The sequence below is a fragment of the Megalopta genalis genome, chromosome 9 (genome assembly GCF_051020955.1).
Source record: "Megalopta genalis isolate 19385.01 chromosome 9, iyMegGena1_principal, whole genome shotgun sequence".
Taxonomy (NCBI): domain Eukaryota; kingdom Metazoa; phylum Arthropoda; class Insecta; order Hymenoptera; family Halictidae; genus Megalopta; species Megalopta genalis.
The window spans coordinates 5,803,221-5,823,659 of NC_135021.1; positions in this window are offsets into that span (position 1 = coordinate 5,803,221).

Genomic DNA, 20,439 nt, shown 5'->3' on the forward strand with positions numbered 1-20,439 from the left:
GAAACATTATTTAAGCAAGAATATCGTATTTTGAAGTATATCTATAATGATAGGTTTTTTCAGAAAATTGAAAAAACCGTAAAATCACAAGAGTAAAGTGCCATTTTCTGACATTAGATTTCGTACTAAATGCTTCATCCCTATGTATAATCGTTATTTAAGCAAGAATATCGTATTTTGAAGTATATCTATAGTGATAGGTTTTTTCAGAAAATTGAAAAAACCGTAAAATCACAAGAGTAAAGTGCCATTTTCTGACATTAGATTTCGTTCTAAATGCTTCACCCCTATGTAGAAACATTATTTAAGAAAGAATAGCGTATTTTGAAGTATATCTATAATGATAGGTTTTTTCAGAAAATTGAAAAAACCGTAAAATCACAAGAGTAAAGTGCCATTTTCTGACATTAGATTTCGTACTAAATGCTTCATCCCTATGTATAAACGTTATTTAAGCAAGAATATCGTATTTTGAAGTATATCTATAGTGATAGGTTTTTTCAGAAAATTGAAAAAACCGAAAAATCGCTAGAGTAAAGTGCCATTTTCTGACATTAGATTTCGTTCTAAATGCTTCATCCCTATGTAAAAACGTTATTTAAGCAAGAATATCGTATTTTGAAGTATATCTAATGATAGGTTTTTTCAGAAAATTGAAAAAACCGTAAAATCATAAGAGGAAAGTGCCATTTTCTGAGATCAGATTTCGTTCTAAATGCTTAATCCCTATGTAAAAGTGTTATTTAAGCAAGAATATCGTAGTTTGAGGTAAATCTAATTATAGGTTTTTTGAGAAAATTGAAAAAACCGAAAAATCGCTAGAGTAAAGTGCCATTTTCTGACATTAGATTTCGTTCTAAATGCTTAATCCCTATGTAAAAAACGTTATTGAAGCAAGAATATCGTATTTTGAAGTATATCTAATAATAGGTTCTTTCAGAAAATTGAAAAAACCGTAAAATCACGAGAGTAAAGTTCCATTTTCTGACATTAGATTTCGTTCTAAATGCTTAATCCCTATATAAAAACGTTATTTAAGCAAGATTATGGTATTTTGAAGAAAATCTAATGATAGGTTTTTTCAGAAAATTGAAAAAGCCGTAAAATCACAAGAGTAATATGCCATTTTCTGACATTAGATTTCGTTCTAAATGCTTAATCCCTATATAAAAACGTTATATAAGCAAGATTATGGTATTTTGAAGAAAATCTAATGATGGGTTTTTTCAGAAAATTGAGAAAACCGAAAAATCACAAGAGTAAAGTGCCATTTTCTGACATTAGATTTCGTTCTAAATGCTTCATCCCTATGTAAAAACGTTATGTAAGCAAGAATATCGTATCTTGAAGTATATCTATAATGATAGGTTTTTTCAGAAAATTGAAAAAACCGTAAAATCACAAGAGTAAAGTGCCATTTTCTGACATTAGATTTCGTTCTAAATGCTTCATCCCTATGTAAAAACGTTATTTAAGCAAGAATATCGTATTTTGAAGTATATCTAATGATAGGTTTTTTTCAGAAAATTGAAAAAACCGTAAAATCATAAGAGGAAAGTGCCATTTTCTGACATTAGATTTCGTTCTAAATGCTTAATCCCTATGTAAAAGTGTTATGTAAGTAAGAATATCGTAGCTTGAGGTAAATCTAATTATAGGTTTTTTCAGAAAATTGAAAAAACCGAAATATCGCTAGAGTAAAGTGCCATTTTCTGACATTAGATTTCGTTCTAAATGCTTAATCCCTATGTAGAAAACGTTATTGAAGCAAGAATATCGTATTTTGAAGTATATCTAATAATAGGTTCTTTCAGAAAATTGAAAAAACCGTAAAATCATAAGAGGAAAGTGCCATTTTCTGACATTAGATTTCGTTCTAAATGCTTAATCCCTATGTAAAAACGTTATTGAAGCAACAATATCTTATTTTGAAGTATATCTATAATCATAGGTTCTTTCACAAAATTGAAAAGACCGTAAAATCACGAGAGTAATGTTCTATTTTCTGACATTAGATTTCGTTCTAAATGCTTCATCCCTATGTAGAAACGTTATTTAAGCAAGAATATCGTATTTTGAAGTATATCTATGATGATAGGTTTTTTCAGAAAATTGAAAAAACCGTAAAATCACAAGAGTAAAGTGCCATTTTCTGACATTAGATTTCGTTCTAAATGCTTAATCCCTATGTAAAAGTGTTATTTAAGCAAGAATATCGTAGTTTGAGGTAAATCAAATTATACGTTTTTTGAGAAAATTGAAAAAACCGAAAAATCGCTAGAGTAAAATGCCATTTTCTGACATTAGATTTCGTTCTAAATGCTTAATCCCTATGTAAAAACGTTATTGAAGCAAGAATATCGTATTTTGAAGTATATCTAATGATAGGTTCTTTCAGAAGATTCAAAAAACCGTAAAATCACGAGAGTAAAGTTCCATTTTCTGACATTAGATTTCGTTCTAAATGCTTAATCCCTATATAAAAACGTTATTTTAGCAAGAATATCGTATTTTGAAGTATATCAATAGTGATAGGTTTTTTCAGAAAATTGAAAAAACCGTAAAATCACAAGAGTAAAGTGCCATTTTCTGACATTAGATTTCGTTCTAAATGCTTCATCCCTATGTAGAAACATTATTTAAGCAAGAATATCGTATTTTGTAGTATATCTATAGTGATAGGTTTTTTCAGAAAATTGAAAAAACCGTAAAATCACAAGAGTAAAATGCCATTTTCTGACATTAGATTTCGTTCTAAATGCTCAATCCCTATATAAAAACGTTATTTTAGGAAGAATATCGTATTTTGAAGTATATCAATAATGATAGGTTTTTTCAGAAAATTGAAAAAACCGTAAAATCACAAGAGTAAAATGCCATTTTCTGACATTACATTTCGTTCTAGATACTTAATTCTAATGTAAAATCGTTAGTTAAGCAAGATTCTCGTATTTTGAAGTATATCTATAGTGATAGGTTTTTTCAGAAAATTGAAAAAACCGTAAAATCACAAAAGTAAAGTGCCATTTTCTGACATTAGATTTCGTTCTAAATGCTCAATCCCTATATAAAAACGTTATTTTAGCAAGAATATCGTATTTTGAAGTATATCAATAGTGATAGGTTTTTTCAGAAAATTGAAAAAACCGTAAAATCACAAGAAAAAAGTGCCATTTTCTGACATTAGATTTCGTTCTAAATGCTTCATCCCTATGTAGAAACATTATTTAAGCAAGAATGTCGTATTTTGAAGTATATCTATAGTGACAGGTTTTTTCAGAAAATTGAAAAAACCGTAAAATCACAAGAGTAAAGTGCCATTTTCTGACATTAGATTTCGTTCTAAATGCTCAATCCCTATATAAAAACGTTATTTTAGCAAGAATATCGTATTTTGAAGTATATCAATAATGATAGGTTTTTTCAGAAAATTGAAAAAACCGAAAAATCACAAGAGTAAAGTGCCATTTTCTGACATTAGATTTCGTTCTAAATGCTTAATCCCTATATAAAAACGTTATTTAAGCAAGATTATGGTATTTTGAAGAAAATCTAATGATAGGTTTTTTCAGAAAATTGAAAAAGCCGTAAAATCACAAGAGTAATATGCCATTTTCTGACATTAGATTTCGTTCTAAATGCTTAATCCCTATATAAAAACGTTATATAAGCAAGATTATGGTATTTTGAAGAAAATCTAATGATGGGTTTTTTCAGAAAATTGAGAAAACCGAAAAATCACAAGAGTAAAGTGCCATTTTCTGACATTAGATTTCGTTCTAAATGCTTCATCCCTATGTAAAAACGTTATGTAAGCAAGAATATCGTATCTTGAAGTATATCTATAATGATAGGTTTTTTCAGAAAATTGAAAAAACCGTAAAATCACAAGAGTAAAGTGCCATTTTCTGACATTAGATTTCGTTCTAAATGCTTCATCCCTATGTAAAAACGTTATTTAAGCAAGAATATCGTATTTTGAAGTATATCTAATGATAGGTTTTTTTCAGAAAATTGAAAAAACCGTAAAATCATAAGAGGAAAGTGCCATTTTCTGACATTAGATTTCGTTCTAAATGCTTAATCCCTATGTAAAAGTGTTATGTAAGTAAGAATATCGTAGCTTGAGGTAAATCTAATTATAGGTTTTTTCAGAAAATTGAAAAAACCGAAATATCGCTAGAGTAAAGTGCCATTTTCTGACATTAGATTTCGTTCTAAATGCTTAATCCCTATGTAGAAAACGTTATTGAAGCAAGAATATCGTATTTTGAAGTATATCTAATAATAGGTTCTTTCAGAAAATTGAAAAAACCGTAAAATCATAAGAGGAAAGTGCCATTTTCTGACATTAGATTTCGTTCTAAATGCTTAATCCCTATGTAAAAACGTTATTGAAGCAACAATATCTTATTTTGAAGTATATCTATAATCATAGGTTCTTTCACAAAATTGAAAAGACCGTAAAATCACGAGAGTAATGTTCTATTTTCTGACATTAGATTTCGTTCTAAATGCTTCATCCCTATGTAGAAACGTTATTTAAGCAAGAATATCGTATTTTGAAGTATATCTATGATGATAGGTTTTTTCAGAAAATTGAAAAAACCGTAAAATCACAAGAGTAAAGTGCCATTTTCTGACATTAGATTTCGTTCTAAATGCTTAATCCCTATGTAAAAGTGTTATTTAAGCAAGAATATCGTAGTTTGAGGTAAATCAAATTATACGTTTTTTGAGAAAATTGAAAAAACCGAAAAATCGCTAGAGTAAAATGCCATTTTCTGACATTAGATTTCGTTCTAAATGCTTAATCCCTATGTAAAAACGTTATTGAAGCAAGAATATCGTATTTTGAAGTATATCTAATGATAGGTTCTTTCAGAAGATTCAAAAAACCGTAAAATCACGAGAGTAAAGTTCCATTTTCTGACATTAGATTTCGTTCTAAATGCTTAATCCCTATATAAAAACGTTATTTAAGCAAGATTATGGTATTTTGAAGAAAATCTAATGATAGGTTTTTTCAGAAAATTGAGAAAACCGAAAAATCACAAGAGTAAAGTGCCATTTTCTGACATTAGATTTCGTTCTAAATGCTCCATCCCTATGTAAAAACGTTATGTAAGCAAGAATATCGTATTTTGAAGTATATCAATAATGATAGGTTTTTTCAGAAAATTGAAAAAACCGAAAAATCACAAGAGTAAAGTGCCATTTTCTGACATTAGATTTCGTTCTAAATGCTTCATCCCTATGTAAAAACGTTATTTAAGCAAGACTATCGTATTTTGAAGTATATCTATAATGATAGGTTTTTTCAGAAAATTGAAAAAACCGTAAAATCACAAGAGTAAAGTGCCATTTTCTTGCATTAGATTTCGTTCGAAATGCTTCATCCCTATGTAAAAACGTTATTTAAGCAAGAATATCGTATTTTGAAGTATATCAATAATAGGTTCTTTCAGAAAATTGAAAAAACCGAAAAATCACAAGAGTAAAGTGCCATTTTCTGACATTAGATTTCGTTCTAAATGCTTCATCCCTATGTAGAAACGTTACTTAAGCAAGAATATCGTATTTTGAAGTATATCTAATTATAGGTTTTTTCAGAAAATTGAAAAAACCGTAAAATCACAAGAGTAATGTGCCCTTTTCTTACATTAGATTTCGTTCTAAATGCTTAATCCCTATGTAAAAGTGTTATTTAAGCAAGAATATCGTAGTTTGAGGTAAATCTAATTATAGGTTTTTTCAGAAAATTGAAAATACCGAAAAATCGCTACAGTAAAGTGCCATTTTCTGACATTAGATTTCGTTCTAAATGCTTAATCCCTATGTAAAAACGTTATTGAAGCACGAATATCGTATTTTGAAGTATATGTAATAATAGGTTCTTTCAGAAAATTGAAAAAACCGTAAAATCGCGAGAGTAAAGTTCCATTTTCTGACATTAGATTTCGTTCTAAATGCTTAATCCCTATATAAAAACGTTATTTAAGCAAGATTATGGTATTTTGAAGAAAATCTAATGATAGGTTTTTACAGAAATTTGAAAAAACCGAAAAATCGCTACAGTAAACCGCCATTTTCTGACTTTAGATTTCGTTCTAAATACTTAATTCTAATGTAGAATCGTTAGCTTAGCCAGATTCTCGTATTTAAAAAAATCAAATGTCAGGTTTTTTCAGAAAATTGAAAAGACCGTAAAATCATAAGAGGAAAGTGCCATTTTCTGACATTAGATTTCGTTCTAAATGCTTCATCCCTATATAAAAACGTTATTTAAGCAAGATTATGGTATTTTGAAGAAAATCTAATGATAGATTCTTTCAGACATTTGAAAAAACCGTAAAATCACAAGAGTAAAGTGCCATTTTCTGACATTAGATTTCGTTCTAAATGCTCAATCCCTATGTAAAAACGTTATTTAAGCAAGAATATCGTATCTTGAAGTATATCTATAATGATAGGTTTTTTCAGAAAATTGAAAAAACCGTACGATCACAAGAGTAAAGTGCTATTTTCTGACATTAGATTTCGTTCTAAATGCCTCATCCCTATGTAAAAGTGTTATTTAAGCAAGAATATCATAGTTTGATGTAAATCTAATTATAGGTTTTTTCAGAAAATTCAAAAACCGTAAAATCACGAGAGTAAAGTGCCATTTTCTGACATTAGATTTCGTTCTAAATGCTTCATCCCTATGTAAAAACGTTATTGAAGCAAGAATATCGTATTTTGAAGTATATCTATAATGATAGGTTTTTTCAGAAAATTGAAGAAGCCGAAAAATCACAAGAGTAAAGTGCCATTTTCTGACATTACATTTCGTTCTAAATACTTAGTTCTAATGTAAAATCGTTAGCTAAGCCAGATTCTCGTATTTAAGAAAATCTAATGACAGGTTTTTTCAGAAAATTGAAAAAACCGTAAAATCATAAGAGGAAAGTGCCATTTTCTGACATTAGATTTCGTTCTAAATGATTAATCCCTATGTAAAAGTGTTATTTAAGCAAGAATATCGTAGTTTGAGGTAAATCTAATTATAGGTTTTTTCAGAAAATTGAAAAAACCGAAAAATCGCTAGAGTAAAGTGCCATTTTCTGACATTAGATTTCGTTCTAAATGCTTCATCCCTATGTAAAAACGTTATTTAAGCAAGAATATCGTATTTTGAAGTATATCTAATGATAGGTTTTTTCAGAAAATTGAAAAAACCGGAAAATCATAAGAGGAAAGTGCCATTTTCTGAGATCAGATTTCGTTCTAAATGCTTAATCCCTATGTAAAAGTGTTATTTAAGCAAGAATATCGTAGTTTGAGGTAAATCTAATTATAGGTTTTTTCACAAAATTGAAAAAACCGAAAAATCGCTAGAGTAAAGTGCCATTTTCTGACATTAGATTTCGTTCTAAATGCTTCATCCCTATGTAAAAACGTTATGTAAGCAAGAATATCGTATCTTGAAGTATATCTATAATGATAGGTTTTTTCAGAAAATTGAAAAAACCGTAAAATCACAAGAGTAAAGTGCCATTTTCTGACATTAGATTTCGTTCTAAATGCTTCATCCCTATGTAGAAACGTTATTTAAGCAAGAATATCGTATTTTGAAGTATATCTATGATGATAGGTTTTTTCAGAAAATTGAAAAAACCGTAAAATCACAAGAGTAAAGTTCCATTTTCTGACATTAGATTTCGTTCTAAATGCTCAATCCCTATATAAAAACGTTATTTAAGCAAGATTATGGTATTTTGAAGAAAATCTAATGATAGGTTTTTTCAGAAAATTGAGAAAACCGAAAAATCACAAGAGTAAAGTGCCATTTTCTGACATTAGATTTCGTTCTAAATGCTCCATCCCTATGTAAAAACGTTATGTAAGCAAGAATATCGTATTTTGAAGTATATCTATAATGATAGGTTTTTTTAGAAAATTGAAAAAGCCGTAAAATCACAAGAGTAAAGTGCCATTTTCTGACATTAGATTTCGTTCTAAATGCTCAATCCATATATAAAAACGTTATTTAAGCAAGATTATGGTATTTTGAAGAAAATCTAATGATAGTTTTTTTCAGAAAATTGAGAAAACCGAAAAATCACAAGAGTAAAGTGCCATTTTCTGACATTAGATTTCGTTCTAAATGCTCCATCCCTATGTAAAAACGATATGTAAGCAAGAATATCGTATTTTGAAGTATATCTATAATGATAGGTTTTTTTAGAAAATTGAAAAAGCCGTAAAATCACAAGAGTAAAGTGCCATTTTCTGACATTAGATTTCGTACTAAATGCTTCATCCCTATGTAGAAACGTTATTTAAGCAAGAATATCGTATTTTGAAGTATATCTATAGTGATAGGTTTTTTCAGAAAATTGAAAAAACCGTAAAATCACAAAAGTAAAGTGCCATTTTCTGACATTAGATTTCGTTCTAAATGCTCAATCCCTATATAAAAACGTTATTTTAGCAAGAATATCGTATTTTGAAGTATATCAATAGTGATAGGTTTTTTCAGAAAATTGAAAAAACCGTAAAATCACAAGAAAAAAGTGCCATTTTCTGACATTAGATTTCGTTCTAAATGCTTCATCCCTATGTAGAAACATTATTTAAGCAAGAATGTCGTATTTTGAAGTATATCTATAGTGACAGGTTTTTTCAGAAAATTGAAAAAACCGTAAAATCACAAGAGTAAAGTGCCATTTTCTGACATTAGATTTCGTTCTAAATGCTCAATCCCTATATAAAAACGTTATTTTAGCAAGAATATCGTATTTTGAAGTATATCAATAATGATAGGTTTTTTCAGAAAATTGAAAAAACCGAAAAATCACAAGAGTAAAGTGCCATTTTCTGACATTAGATTTCGTTCTAAATGCTTCATCCCTATGCAAAAACGTTATTTAAGCAAGAATATCGTATTTTGAAGTATATCTATAATGATAGGTTTTTTCAGAAAATTGAAAAAACCGTAAGATCACAAGAGTAAAATGCCATTTTCTGACATTACATTTCGTTCTAGATACTTAATTCTAATGTAAAATCGTTAGATAAGCAAGATTCTCGTATTTAAAAAATCTCATGATAGGTTTTTTCAGAAAATTGAAAAAACCGTAAAATCACAAGAGTAAAGTGCCATTTTCTGACATTAGATTTCGTTCTAAATACATAATCCCTATGTAAAAACGTTATTTAAGCAAGAATATCGGACTTTGAAGAAAATCAAATGATAGATTCTTTCAGAAAATTGAAAAAACCGAAAAATCACAAGAGTAAAGTTCCATTTTCTGACATTAGATTTCGATCTAAATGCATAATCCCTACGTAGAAACGTTATTTAAGCAAGAATATCGTACTTTCAAGAAAATCTAATGATAGGTTTTTTCAGAAAATTGAAAAGGCCGTAAAATCATAAGAGGAAAGTGCCATTTTCTGACATTAGATTTCGTTCTAAATGCGTAATCCCTATGTAAAAGTGTTATTTAAGCAAGAATATCGTAGTTTGAGGTAAATCTAATTATACGTTTTTTGAGAAAATTGAAAAAACCGTAAAATCACAAGAGTAAAGTGCCATTTTCTGACATTAGATTTCGTTCTAAATGCTTCATCCCTATGTTGAAACGTTATTTAAGCAAGAATATCGTATTTCGAAGTATATCTATAATGATAGGTTTTTTCAGAAAATTGAAAAAACCGAAAAATCACAAGAGTAAAGTGCCATTTTCTGACATTAGATTTCGTTCTAAATGCTTCATCCCTATGCAAAAACGTTATTTAAGCAAGAATATCGTATTTTGAAGTATATCTATAATGATAGGTTTTTTCAGAAAATTGAAAAAACCGAAAAATCACAAGAGTAAAGTGCCATTTTCTGACATTAGATTTCGTTCTAAATGCTTCATCCCTATGTAGAAACGTTATTTAAGCAAGAATATCGTATTTTGAAGTATATCAATAATGATAGGTTCTTTCAGAAAATTGAAAAATCCGTAAAATCACGAGAGTAAAGTTCCATTTTCTGACATTAGATTTCGTTCTAAATGCTCAATCCCTATATAAAAACGTTATTTTAGCAAGAATATCGTATTTTGAAGTATATCAATAGTGATAGGTTTTTTCAGAAAATTGAAAAAACCGTAAAATCACAAGAGTAAAGTGCCATTTTCTGACATTAGATTTCGTTCTAAATGCTTCATCCCTATGTAGAAACATTATTTAAGCAAGAATATCGTATTTTGAAGTATATCTATAGTGATAGGTTTTTTCAGAAAATTGAAAAAACCGTAAAATCACAAGAGTAAAATGCCATTTTCTGACATTAGATTTCGTTCTAAATGCTCAATCCCTATATAAAAACGTTATTTTAGGAAGAATATCGTATTTTGAAGTATATCAATAATGATAGGTTTTTTCAGAAAATTGAAAAAACCGTAAAATCACAAGAGTAAAATGCCATTTTCTGACATTACATTTCGTTCTAGATACTTAATTCTAATGTAAAATCGTTAGTTAAGCAAGATTCTCGTATTTAAAAAATCTGATGATAGGTTTTTTCAGAAAATTGAAAAAACCGTAAAATCACAAGAGTAAAGTGCCATTTTCTGACATTAGATTTCGTTCTAAATGCATAATCCCTATGTAGAAACGTTATTTAAGCAAGAATATCGGACTTTGAAGAAAATCAAATGATAGATTTTTTCAGAAAATTGAAAAAACCGAAAAATCACAAGAGTAAAGTGCCATTTTCTGACATTAGATTTCGATCTAAATGCATAATCCCTACGTAAAAACGCTATTTAAGCAAGAGTATCGTACTTTGAAGAAAATCTAATGACAGGTTTTTTCAGAAAATTGAAAAGGCCGTAAAATCATAACAGGAAAGTGCCATTTTATGACATTAGATTTCGTTCTAAATGCTTAATCCCTATGTAAAGGTGTTATTTAAGCAAGAATATCGTAGTTTGAGGTAAATCTAATTATACGTTTTTTGAGAAAATTGAAAAAACCGAAAAATCGCTAGAGAAAAGTGCCATTTTCTGACATTAGATTTCGTTCTAAATGCTTAATCCCTATGTAAAAACGTTATTGAAGCAAGAATATCGTATTTTGAAGTATATCTAATGATAGGTTCTTTCAGAAAATTGAAAAAACCGTAAAATCACGAGTGTAAAGTTCCATTTTCTGACATTAGATTTCGTTCTAAATGCTTCATCCCTATGTAGAAACATTATTTAAGCAAGAATATCGTATTTTGAAGTATATCTATAATGATAGGCTTTTTCAGAAAATTGAAAAAACCGTAAAATCACAAGAGTAAAGAGCCATTTTCTGACATTAGATTTCGTTCTAAATGCTCAATCCCTATATAAAAACGTTATTTTAGCAAGAATATCGTATTTTGAAGTATATCAATAGTGATAGGTTTTTTCAGAAAATTGAAAAAACCGTAAAATCACAAGAGTAAAGTGCCATTTTCTGACATTAGATTTCGTTCTAAATGCTTCATCCCTATGTAGAAACGTTATTTAATCAAGAATATCGTATTTTGAAGAATATCAATAATGATAGGTTTTTTCAGAAAATTGAAAAAACCGTAAAATCACAAGAGTAAAGTGCCATTTTCTGACATTAGATTTCGTTCTAAATGCTTCATCCCTATGTAGAAACGTTATTTAAGCAAGAATATCGTATTTTGAAGTATATCTATAATGATAGGTTTTTTCAGAAAATTGAAAAAACCGAAAAATCACAAGAGTAAAGTGCCATTTTCTGACATTAGATTTCGTGCTAAATGCTTCATCCCTATGTAGAAACGTTACTTAAGCAAGAATATCGTATTTTGAAGTATATCTATAATGATAGGCTTTTTCAGAAAATTGAAAAAACCGAAAAATCACAAGAGTAAAGTGCCATTTTCTGAGATTAGATTTCGTTCTAAATGCTTCATCCCTATGTAGAAACGTTATTTAAGCAAGAATATCGTATTTTGAAGTATATCTATAATGATAGGTTTTTTCAGAAAATTGAAAAAACCGAAAAATCACAAGAGTAATGTGCCATTTTCTGACATTAGATTTCGTTCTAAATGCTCCATCCCTATGTAGAAACGTTATTTAAGCAAGACTATCGTATTTTGAAGTATATCTATAATGATAGGTTTTTTCAGAAAATTGAAAAAACCGTAAAATCACAAGAGTAAAGTGCCATTTTCTTGCATTAGATTTCGTTCGAAATGCTTCATCCCTATGTAAAAACGTTATTTAAGCAAGAATATCGTATTTTGAAGTATATCAATAATAGGTTCTTTCAGAAAATTGAAAAAACCGAAAAATCACAAGAGTAAAGTGCCATTTTCTGACATTAGATTTCGTTCTAAATGCTTCATCCCTATGTAGAAACGTTACTTAAGCAAGAATATCGTATTTTGAAGTATATCTAATTATAGGTTTTTTCAGAAAATTGAAAAAACCGTAAAATCACAAGAGTAATGTGCCCTTTTCTTACATTAGATTTCGTTCTAAATGCTTAATCCCTATGTAAAAGTGTTATTTAAGCAAGAATATCGTAGTTTGAGGTAAACCTAATTATAGGTTTTTTCAGAAAATTGAAAATACCGAAAAATCGCTACAGTAAAGTGCCATTTTCTGACATTAGATTTCGTTCTAAATGCTTAATCCCTATGTAAAAACGTTATTGAAGCACGAATATCGTATTTTGAAGTATATGTAATAATAGGTTCTTTCAGAAAATTGAAAAAACCGTAAAATCGCGAGAGTAAAGTTCCATTTTCTGACATTAGATTTCGTTCTAAATGCTTAATCCCTATATAAAAACGTTATTTAAGCAAGATTATGGTATTTTGAAGAAAATCTAATGATAGGTTTTTACAGAAATTTGAAAAAACCGAAAAATCGCTACAGTAAACCGCCATTTTCTGACTTTAGATTTCGTTCTAAATACTTAATTCTAATGTAGAATCGTTAGCTTAGCCAGATTCTCGTATTTAAAAAAATCAAATGTCAGGTTTTTTCAGAAAATTGAAAAGACCGTAAAATCATAAGAGGAAAGTGCCATTTTCTGACATTAGATTTCGTTCTAAATGCTTCATCCCTATATAAAAACGTTATTTAAGCAAGATTATGGTATTTTGAAGAAAATCTAATGATAGATTCTTTCAGACATTTGAAAAAACCGTAAAATCACAAGAGTAAAGTGCCATTTTCTGACATTAGATTTCGTTCTAAATGCTCAATCCCTATGTAAAAACGTTATTTAAGCAAGAATATCGTATCTTGAAGTATATCTATAATGATAGGTTTTTTCAGAAAATTGAAAAAACCGTACGATCACAAGAGTAAAGTGCTATTTTCTGACATTAGATTTCGTTCTAAATGCCTCATCCCTATGTAAAAGTGTTATTTAAGCAAGAATATCATAGTTTGATGTAAATCTAATTATAGGTTTTTACAGAAAATTCAAAAACCGTAAAATCACGAGAGTAAAGTGTCATTTTCTGACATTAGATTTCGTTCTAAATGCTTCATCCCTATGTAAAAACGTTATTGAAGCAAGAATATCGTATTTTGAAGTATATCTATAATGATAGGTTTTTTCAGAAAATTGAAGAAGCCGAAAAATCACAAGAGTAAAGTGCCATTTTCTGACATTACATTTCGTTCTAAATACTTAGTTCTAATGTAAAATCGTTAGCTAAGCCAGATTCTCGTATTTAAGAAAATCTAATGACAGGTTTTTTCAGAAAATTGAAAAAACCGTAAAATCATAAGAGGAAAGTGCCATTTTCTGACATTAGATTTCGTTCTAAATGATTAATCCCTATGTAAAAGTGTTATTTAAGCAAGAATATCGTAGTTTGAGGTAAATCTAATTATAGGTTTTTTCAGAAAATTGAAAAAACCGAAAAATCGCTAGAGTAAAGTGCCATTTTCTGACATTAGATTTCGTTCTAAATGCTTCATCCCTATGTAAAAACGTTATTTAAGCAAGAATATCGTATTTTGAAGTATATCTAATGATAGGTTTTTTCAGAAAATTGAAAAAACCGTAAAATCATAAGAGGAAAGTGCCATTTTCTGAGATCAGATTTCGTTCTAAATGCTTAATCCCTATGTAAAAACGTTATTTAAGCAAGAATATCGTATTTTGAAGTATATCTAATGATAGGTTTTTTCAGAAAATTGAAAAAACCATAAAATCATAAGAGGAAAGTGCCATTTTCTGAGATCAGATTTCGTTCTAAATGATTAATCCCTATGTAAAAGTGTTATTTAAGCAAGAATATCGTAGTTTGAGGTAAATCTAGTTATAGGTTTTTTGAGAAAATTGAAAAAACCGAAAAATCGCTAGAGTAAAGTGCCATTTTCTGACATTAGATTTCGTTCGAAATGCTTAATCCCTATATAAAAACGTTATTTAAGCAAGATTATGGTATTTTGAAGAAAATCTAATGATAGGTTTTTTCAGAAAATTGAAAAAGCCGTAAAATCACAAGAGTAATATGCCATTTTCTGACATTAGATTTCGTTCTAAATGCTTAATCCCTATATAAAAACGTTATATAAGCAAGATTATGGTATTTTGAAGAAAATCTAATGATGGGTTTTTTCAGAAAATTGAGAAAACCGAAAAATCACAAGAGTAAAGTGCCATTTTCTGACATTAGATTTCGTTCTAAATGCTTCATCCCTATGTAAAAACGTTATGTAAGCAAGAATATCGTATCTTGAAGTATATCTATAATGATAGGTTTTTTCAGAAAATTGAAAAAACCGTAAAATCACAAGAGTAAAGTGCCATTTTCTGACATTAGATTTCGTTCTAAATGCTTCATCCCTATGTAAAAACGTTATTTAAGCAAGAATATCGTATTTTGAAGTATATCTAATGATAGGTTTTTTTCAGAAAATTGAAAAAACCGTAAAATCATAAGAGGAAAGTGCCATTTTCTGACATTAGATTTCGTTCGAAATGCTTAATCCCTATGTAAAAACGTTATTGAAGCAACAATATCGTATTTTGAAGTATATCTATAATCATAGGTTCTTTCACAAAATTGAAAAGACCGTAAAATCACGAGAGTAATGTTCTATTTTCTGACATTAGATTTCGTTCTAAATGCTTCATCCCTATGTAGAAACGTTATTTAAGCAAGAATATCGTATTTTGAAGTATATCTATGATGATAGGTTTTTTCAGAAAATTGAAAAAACCGTAAAATCACAAGAGTAAAGTGCCATTTTCTGACATTAGATTTCGTTCTAAATGCTTAATCCCTATGTAAAAGTGTTATTTAAGCAAGAATATCGTAGTTTGAGGTAAATCTAATTATACGTTTTTTGAGAAAATTGAAAAAACCGAAAAATCGCTAGAGTAAAATGCCATTTTCTGACATTAGATTTCGTTCTAAATGCTTAATCCCTATGTAAAAACGTTATTGAAGCAAGAATATCGTATTTTGAAGTATATCTAATGATAGGTTCTTTCAGAAGATTCAAAAAACCGTAAAATCACGAGAGTAAAGTTCCATTTTCTGACATTAGATTTCGTTCTAAATGCTCAATCCCTATATAAAAACGTTATTTAAGCAAGATTATGGTATTTTGAAGAAAATCTAATGATAGGTTTTTTCAGAAAATTGAGAAAACCGAAAAATCACAAAAGTAAAGTGCCATTTTCTGACATTAGATTTCGTTCTAAATGCTCCATCCCTATGTAAAAACGTTATGTAAGCAAGAATATCGTATTTTGAAGTATATCTATAATGATAGGTTTTTTTAGAAAATTGAAAAAGCCGTAAAATCACAAGAGTAAAGTGCCATTTTCTGACATTAGATTTCGTTCTAAATGCTCAATCCATATATAAAAACGTTATTTAAGCAAGATTATGGTATTTTGAAGAAAATCTAATGATAGTTTTTTTCAGAAAATTGAGAAAACCGAAAAATCACAAGAGTAAAGTGCCATTTTCTGACATTAGATTTCGTTCTAAATGCTCCATCCCTATGTAAAAACGATATGTAAGCAAGAATATCGTATTTTGAAGTATATCTATAATGATAGGTTTTTTTAGAAAATTGAAAAAGCCGTAAAATCACAAGAGTAAAGTGCCATTTTCTGACATTAGATTTCGTTCTAAATGCTCAATCCATATATAAAAACGTTATTTTAGCAAGAATATCGTATTTTGAAGTATATCAATTGTGATAGGTTTTTTCAGAAAATTGAAAAAACCGTAAAGTCACAAGAGTAAAGTGCCATTTTCTGACATTAGATTTCGTTCTAAATGCTTCATCCCTATGTAAAAACGTTATGTAAGCAAGAATATCGTATTTTGAAGTATATCTATAATGATAGGTTTTTTCAGAAAATTGAAAAGACCGTAAAATCACAAGAGTAAAGTGCCATTTTCTGGCATTAGATTTCGTTCTAAATGCTCAATCCCTATGTAAAAACGTTATTGAAGCAAGAATATCGTATTTTGAAGTATATCTATAATGATAGGTTTTTTCAGAAAATTGAAGAAGCCGAAAAATCACAAGAGTAAAGTGCCATTTTCTGACATTACATTTCGTTCTAAATACTTAGTTCTAATGTAAAATCGTTAGCTAAGCCAGATTCTCGTATTTAAGAAAATCTAATGACAGGTTTTTTCAGAAAATTGAAAAAACCGTAAAATCATAAGAGGAAAGTGCCATTTTCTGACATTAGATTTCGTTCTAAATGTTTAATCCCTATGTAGAAACGTTATTGAAGCAAGAATATCGTATTTTGAAGTATATCTATAATGATAGGTTTTTTCAGAAAATTGAAGAAGCCGAAAAATCACAAGAGTAAAGTGCCATTTTCTGACATTACATTTCGTTCTAAATACTTAGTTCTAATGTAAAATCGTTAGCTAAGCCAGATTCTCGTATTTAAGAAAATCTAATGACAGGTTTTTTCAGAAAATTGAAAAAACCGTAAAATCATAAGAGGAAAGTGCCATTTTCTGACATTAGATTTCGTTCTAAATGATTAATCCCTATGTAAAAGTGTTATTTAAGCAAGAATATCGTAGTTTGAGGTAAATCTAATTATAGGTTTTTTCAGAAAATTGAAAAAACCGAAAAATCGCTAGAGTAAAGTGCCATTTTCTGACATTAGATTTCGTTCTAAATGCTTCATCCCTATGTAAAAACGTTATTTAAGCAAGAATATCGTATTTTGAAGTATATCTAATGATAGGTTTTTTCAGAAAATTGAAAAAACCGTAAAATCATAAGAGGAAAGTGCCATTTTCTGAGATCAGATTTCGTTCTAAATGCTTAATCCCTATGTAAAAGTGTTATTTAAGCAAGAATATCGTAGTTTGAGGTAAATCTAATTATAGGTTTTTTGAGAAAATTGAAAAAACCGAAAAATCGCTAGAGTAAAGTGCCATTTTCTGACATTAGATTTCGTTCTAAATGCTTAATCCCTATGTAAAAACGTTATTGAAGCAAGAATATCGTATTTTGAAGTATATCTAATAATAGGTTCTTTCAGAAAATTGAAAAAACCGTAAAATCACGAGAGTAAAGTTCCATTTTCTGACATTAGATTTCGTTCTAAATGCTTAATCCCTATATAAAAACGTTATTTAAGCAAGATTATGGTATTTTGAAGAAAATCTAATGATAGGTTTTTTCAGAAAATTGAAAAAGCCGTAAAGTCACAAGAGTAAAGTGCCATTTTCTGACATTAGATTTCGTTCTAAATGCTTCATCCCTATGTAAAAACGTTATGTAAGCAAGAATATCGTATTTTGAAGTATATCTATAATGATAGGTTTTTTCAGAAAATTGAAAAGACCGTAAAATCACAAGAGTAAAGTGCCATTTTCTGGCATTAGATTTCGTTCTAAATGCTCAATCCCTATGTAAAAACGTTATTGAAGCAAGAATATCGTATTTTGAAGTATATCTATAATGATAGGTTTTTTCAGAAAATTGAAGAAGCCGAAAAATCACAAGAGTAAAGTGCCATTTTCTGACATTACATTTCGTTCTAAATACTTAGTTCTAATGTAAAATCGTTAGCTAAGCCAGATTCTCGTATTTTGAAGTATATCTAATAATAGGTTCTTTCAGAAAATTGAAAAAACCGTAAAATCACGAGAGTAAAGTTCCATTTTCTGACATTAGATTTCGTTCTAAATGCTTAATCCCTATATAAAAACGTTATTTAAGCAAGATTATGGTATTTTGAAGAAAATCTAATGATAGGTTTTTTCAGAAAATTGAAAAAGCCGTAAAGTCACAAGAGTAAAGTGCCATTTTCTGACATTAGATTTCGTTCTAAATGCTTCATCCCTATGTAAAAACGTTATGTAAGCAAGAATATCGTATTTTGAAGTATATCTATAATGATAGGTTTTTTCAGAAAATTGAAAAGACCGTAAAATCACAAGAGTAAAGTGCCATTTTCTGGCATTAGATTTCGTTCTAAATGCTCAATCCCTATGTAAAAACGTTATTGAAGCAAGAATATCGTATTTTGAAGTATATCTATAATGATAGGTTTTTTCAGAAAATTGAAGAAGCCGAAAAATCACAAGAGTAAAGTGCCATTTTCTGACATTACATTTCGTTCTAAATACTTAGTTCTAATGTAAAATCGTTAGCTAAGCCAGATTCTCGTATTTAAGAAAATCTAATGACAGGTTTTTTCAGAAAATTGAAAAAACCGTAAAATCATAAGAGGAAAGTGCCATTTTCTGACATTAGATTTCGTTCTAAATGTTTAATCCCTATGTAGAAACGTTATTGAAGCAAGAATATCGTATTTTGAAGTATATCTATAATGATAGGTTTTTTCAGAAAATTGAAGAAGCCGAAAAATCACAAGAGTAAAGTGCCATTTTCTGACATTACATTTCGTTCTAAATACTTAGTTCTAATGTAAAATCGTTAGCTAAGCCAGATTCTCGTATTTAAGAAAATCTAATGACAGGTTTTTTCAGAAAATTGAAAAAACCGTAAAATCATAAGAGGAAAGTGCCATTTTCTGACATTAGATTTCGTTCTAAATGATTAATCCCTATGTAAAAGTGTTATTTAAGCAAGAATATCGTAGTTTGAGGTAAATCTAATTATAGGTTTTTTCAGAAAATTGAAAAAACCGAAAAATCGCTAGAGTAAAGTGCCATTTTCTGACATTAGATTTCGTTCTAAATGCTTCATCCCTATGTAAAAACGTTATTTAAGCAAGAATATCGTATTTTGAAGTATATCTAATGATAGGTTTTTTCAGAAAATTGAAAAAACCGTAAAATCATAAGAGGAAAGTGCCATTTTCTGAGATCAGATTTCGTTCTAAATGCTTAATCCCTATGTAAAAGTGTTATTTAAGCAAGAATATCGTAGTTTGAGGTAAATCTAATTATAGGTTTTTTGAGAAAATTGAAAAAACCGAAAAATCGCTAGAGTAAAGTGCCATTTTCTGACATTAGATTTCGTTCTAAATGCTTAATCCCTATGTAAAAACGTTATTGAAGCAAGAATATCGTATTTTGAAGTATATCTAATAATAGGTTCTTTCAGAAAATTGAAAAAACCGTAAAATCACGAGAGTAAAGTTCCATTTTCTGACATTAGATTTCGTTCTAAATGCTTAATCCCTATATAAAAACGTTATTTAAGCAAGATTATGGTATTTTGAAGAAAATCTAATGATAGGTTTTTTCAGAAAATTGAAAAAGCCGTAAAATCACAAGAGTAATATGCCATTTTCTGACATTAGATTTCGTTCTAAATGCTTAATCCCTATATAAAAACGTTATATAAGCAAGATTATGGTATTTTGAAGAAAATCTAATGATGGGTTTTTTCAGAAAATTGAGAAAACCGAAAAATCACAAGAGTAAAGTGCCATTTTCTGACATTAGATTTCGTTCTAAATGCTTCATCCCTATGTAAAAACGTTATGTAAGCAAGAATATCGTATCTTGAAGTATATCTATAATGATAGGTTTTTTCAGAAAATTGAAAAAACCGTAAAATCACAAGAGTAAAGTGCCATTTTCTGACATTAGATTTCGTTCTAAATGCTTCATCCCTATGTAAAAACGTTATTTAAGCAAGAATATCGTATTTTGAAGTATATCTAATGATAGGTTTTTTTCAGAAAATTGAAAAAACCGTAAAATCATAAGAGGAAAGTGCCATTTTCTGACATTAGATTTCGTTCTAAATGCTTAATCCCTATGTAAAAGTGTTATATAAGCAAGAATATCGTAGCTTGAGGTAAATCTAATTATAGGTTTTTTCAGAAAATTGAAAAAACCGAAAAATCGCTAGAGTAAAGTGCCATTTTCTGACATTAGATTTCGTTCGAAATGCTTAATCCCTATGTAAAAACGTTATTGAAGCAACAATATCGTATTTTGAAGTA